Source organism: Panthera pardus, unplaced genomic scaffold, assembly GCF_024362965.1.
Source record: "Panthera pardus isolate Hobbes unplaced genomic scaffold, ASM2436296v1 HiC_scaffold_13, whole genome shotgun sequence".
Lineage (NCBI taxonomy): Eukaryota > Metazoa > Chordata > Mammalia > Carnivora > Felidae > Panthera > Panthera pardus.
The window spans coordinates 45,360,072-45,364,841 of record NW_026526688.1 but is presented as its reverse complement, the minus strand read 5'-3'; the positions used below and the strand labels follow the sequence as shown (position 1 = coordinate 45,364,841).

The window sequence follows — 4,770 nt, the reverse complement described above, 5'->3', positions numbered from 1 at the left end:
TGTCATTCATCACCCATCTCGCCCAACCCCCACCCACTCCCTCTCAACCCTCAGTTTGTTCTCTATGGTAAAAAGTATCTTGGGCGCCTGGGTGGCTCAGTCGGTTAAGCGTCCGACTTCAGCTCAGGTCACGATCTCATAGTCTGTGCGTTCAAGCCCCGCGTCGGGCTCTGGGCTGATGATGGCCCAGAGCCTGGAACCTGTTTCAGATTCTGTGTCTCCCTCTCTCTCTGACCCTCCCCCGTTCATGCTCTGCCTCTCTCTGTCTCAAAAATAAATAAACGTTAAAAAAATATTAAAAAAAAAAGTATCTTATGGTTTGTTTCACTCTCTCTTTTTTCTCCCCTCCCATATATTCATATGTTTTGTTTCTTAGACCCTGATTTTTTTAAACTAGATTAATCATAATCTTAGATTCATGGTACACTTTCATCATAGGATATGTGTGGCCTGCTTTAATTTAATTGTCTACTTAAATTTTGTTTTTACAACAGCTTTCTTCTCACTACACTGTTTCTTTCTAGGTAATCTTATCAACTTCCACAACTTTAATCCCCACCCACATATCCATGACTCCCTTGTACATCCTCAGCTAACTCAGATCCCATGGAAGTTATGGAGCCCAATATCCAGCTTCCCACTGGCATATCTCAAAAGCATCCAAATCCAACATAGTCAAAACTAAACTCACTTTCTTCTCAGTAAATAGCCCACCATCCACCTCCTTCACAAATAAAATGGAGGCATCATCATTGACTCTCATGCCCCATATTCTATCGAAAATTATCAGTTTTTACTTACTGTTATTTAAATTCACCTGCTTCTCTCATTATCTCATCTTAATCCATGCTACCATCACCCCTTACCTACAGTCGATACAGCCTCCCAACCAGCCTTCCCCATATTCTCTCTGACCACCACTAATAAAATACCCACGATGCAGCCAGAATGAGACCTTTGAAATATAAAGACCGTGTCATCATACCACCCCATTAAATCCAAGTCATTAACAGGCCCTATGAGATCCTACATAGCTCTCTCCCCTACCTCTCACCTGAGCCCCATCCCTTACCTCACACACTCCTCTCTCAGGCATGTGGCTTTTTCTCATCCCCTCCCCCAAGTACATGACTTTTTTTTTTTCTAATCTCAGAGAAGCAGAATTGTATCAATCATAATCTTCACTTAATGACTCACTGTCATCATTGCTCAGATATAGGATGGCTTATTTACTTATTTATTTCTTTAGGTTGATAAGTAATTTTTTGCAATGTCATGAGCACTCATAATCCCACTGACCAAAACAAAAGCAAACAATCTACAGCAAACCATCTGGTGACCTCACATCTCATCATCCTGGTTACCAACCATCATCCTGAGTCTTGTGTTTACCATTCCCTTGTCTTACTGTTTCTAGAGAGAGAGAGTGTGTGTGTGTGTGTGTGTGTGTGTGTGTGTGTGTGTGTAAAATACAGCACATATTTCTAGAAGTAATTCTAGCTGTTTTGACTTTATAATAATAGTTCATACTATATTATTTGGAGACTTGTTTTCTATTTAATATTACATTACTAGAGTTTATCCATATTGTTGCATGTTATGGTTGTCCATCTGTTTAATGTTCAATATGCCATTGTGTGGACATACTGTAGTTTACTTATGCACTCTTCTGTTGATCACCAATCACATTGTTTCCTGGTTTGCTTGGTTTTTGATTAAATAGTACTGCCATGAACATTCTTACACATGCCCCTTGGTACATATCTTGGTGTGCATTGATGGATCTATGGGTTGGTTTTATGTTTGGCTTTAGGAAGCACTTGGAAGCTGACTGCCAAAGTGGTTGCCCTGGTTCACACCCCCACCAGACATGTGTAAAAGACCCCATGGTTCCATATTCTCTGCAACACTTGGTATGGTCAGCTGTTTATTTTTTTTATTGAGGTATACTTGACTTATAGCATTAGAGTAGTTTCGAGTGTACAACATAATGATTCAATATTTGTATATATGGTGAAATGACCACCACAGTAAGTGTAGTTGACATTTGTCCCCACACACAGTTACAGAATTTTCTTTCTTGTGATGAGATCTTTTAGGGTCTACTCTCTTAGCAACTTTCAAGTATGCAATACAGTATTATTAACTGTAGTCACCTGTACATCCTATCCCCTGGACTTACTGATTTTATAACTGGAAGTCTGTAACCTGTGACTCCTTTTCACTCCCAAGCAACCACCAATCTGTTCTCTGTAGCTATGAGCTTGGTTTTTTGGGTCATTTTTTTTTTTAATTCTACATGTAAGTTGTCAGCCTTTTAATCATTGCCAGTCAATGCTGTAAAATGACATCTGAAGTTCCCTGATCACTAATTAGACTGAACATCTCTATATGTGTTTATCAGCCACATATGTTTCCTTCCATTATTTTTGTGTGTCTTTTGCCTATTTTCAGGAGATTGCTTTGTGCTCTTCTAGTCGATCTGTAACAGTCCTTTACATATTCTTCATTGTAACCCTTTGCTGTTTCTGTCTATTATAGATATGTTCTCGGGCCCCAGGCTGCCCTGCCCAACTGAGATGCTCCTCCTCTTCCAATTCAACAGGTGAACTCCTAGTCAACCTTCAGATCTCAAGTATCGCTTCCTCAGGGAAGCCTTCTCTGATTTCCCTAATTTGATCAAATGCTACTATTTGATGCTCTCATAGGATGAGGTAACACTCTTTGGCATTTCTACAGCTCTCATCTTTACATGACTTCTGTGATTCTTTCATAAATGCTCCACGAGGGTGAAGGCGCAACTTTTCGTTTGCTTATATTTATTTACTGTGACTGACACAAAATGGCCCTCAAATACCTTTAGATGAATGAGTGTTACATTTGTATGTGTGTTATCTCACATCTGCCCAACATGCGGTCCCAGTCATGCTGCGCAGACCTCCAATCTCTCCCTGTCCACTTAGTTTTCACTGTCTTTACCCACACCTCTTCTTGCTTTGTGCTTCCACTAAGCCTTACCGGGCACAAGGAAGGAATGTCTGTTTGAAGAGCTTATCATTCCACGGGAGGAAAAAGCCAGATGAAATGGGACCAGACCTGAAAGACACTGAAGATAACCCAGAGGGGCGGGACGACCACCCTCCCACCCCCTCACGACTATATAGGGAAACCAGGAGCGCAGAGGCCGTGCTCATTCATTCTGTATCTTATTAGCTCATGACGAGAAGGCCATCACACAAAAGGTGTTTGGTTTTATGCGCCAAATGCCTTTGGTTTTATGGAGCCAGAAACCATTCTGGAGAACGATGGTGAACGGGAAGTGGGCTCCGGGAAGGGGGAGGGGCAGGTGCCCCACACACCTGTTGCACAGCTTCGCGAGACCGAACCGCGCTTGGAGAGGCCAGACCGATCCAGCAGACACGGATCCGGCAGCCCTGCACTCCAGTCCCTCAGCCGCCCGGTCCTTCAAACAGGCCTGGCAGAGACCCCACGAGGCCGTCTTCTGACCGCCATCCGCCTTTGCTGCAAACACAGGTTCTTCCAAGCTGGCCTCTCCGCAGACGGTACTCCTTAGGCTCTTTTTCATTTCTGTCAGGAAATAAAATGGCCGAGGAGATACCCTTAGACTCCTTTGCCGCCAGCCTACCCCTCTGAAGGACAAGCACCGGCCTGGGAGCTGCCGCCCAGCCGGCAGAGGCTCACTCTCCAGCCCAAGACGGGGAGAGCGAGGCTCAGCGCAGCATTGCTGTTTTCCCTTCACTGGGTCGGTAAACATTCTGGCCATTTTGAAGTATTATTTCCCCCTTTAGGACAATGTACTTGGGTTTGGGTTCTTTTCGCTTTGTTTATGCAGTAATGTTTCCAGCAAGAGGGATGCACCTGTTCCGCAGGCCCATTAGACTCCGAATTGCTTCTCCCCGAGCAGAGGCATGGAGGAAAGCCGGCCTTGGCACTCACAGCACACTGCGGAGGAAGACAGGGCGCCCGTGTCGCAAAGACCAAGCTGTAACCTTGAGCCACAAGCCAAGTGGCTGGGAGCTGGGAGAGGGAGGCGGGTGGTGCCCGGAAGAAGCTGAGGCTTAGCGAGCGAGGGAGAGGGACATGCCCAAGGTCACCCTGCCAATTAGTCGGGAAGTTGGAGTCACGGCCACAGAAAGCCGGTCTGTCTGACTCCAAGCCCACACTCTCTCCCGCGCTGTTATGTCTCCAAGCCCACACTCTCCCCCGCGCTGTTATGTCTTGAAGCTTCCTGAGGAAAGGGAGAGGTTGGGAGACAGGAGGGCAGCCTTTCCAGCAGCCACAGGCCTGTGCCCCTACAGCTAAGGGCTGTCTTTGTATCTTATCTCCAAGCGAAGGAGGCCCCCACAGGGCTGCTTACCGAGCACTTGGGAGGGGTGAGAGAGGGAGGGAAGTGAACGGGGTGGTCCCTCTAACTCATTCTGGAAGCTTCCTCCAGCTCTGAGGCCCATCAGTTGCTCCAGTTCCTCCTCCCACGTCTCCCTCCTGCAGAAAAGACCAAGGGCATCCTGAATGGGGGTGGGAAGGATGGAATCACATGCCCCCCACTCGGGCCTCCGGCATCCAAGGCGCCCCATGTTGGAGGTGGTGGTGGGGAGACTGCTCCATAGGCTTGCAGGGTCTTTTGTTTGGAGTGTCAGAGCCACAGCCCGACACAGAAGCTGCTCCTGGGCCCCGGTGACTTACTTTGTCATCTGCCGCCTCTTGTGCAGGTGTGCGTATTTTAGCTGGAGGAGCCCAGGCATGGAAATC

At 46.5% G+C, this 4,770-nt stretch overlaps 1 long non-coding RNA gene across 1 annotated transcript; it reads right to left on the bottom strand.

Moving 5' to 3' along the window:
• Window positions 1-308: 308 nt before the first annotated feature.
• On the bottom strand, window positions 309-3,584 carry LOC109262330 (uncharacterized). The gene is made up of 3 exons (XR_002077714.2): window positions 3,360-3,584; window positions 3,019-3,096; window positions 309-1,407 (listed from the first exon to the last, which is right to left on the bottom strand). It is a non-coding gene; the product is annotated as an uncharacterized LOC109262330 (long non-coding RNA).
• Between the last annotated feature and the right edge of the window lie 1,186 nt (window positions 3,585-4,770).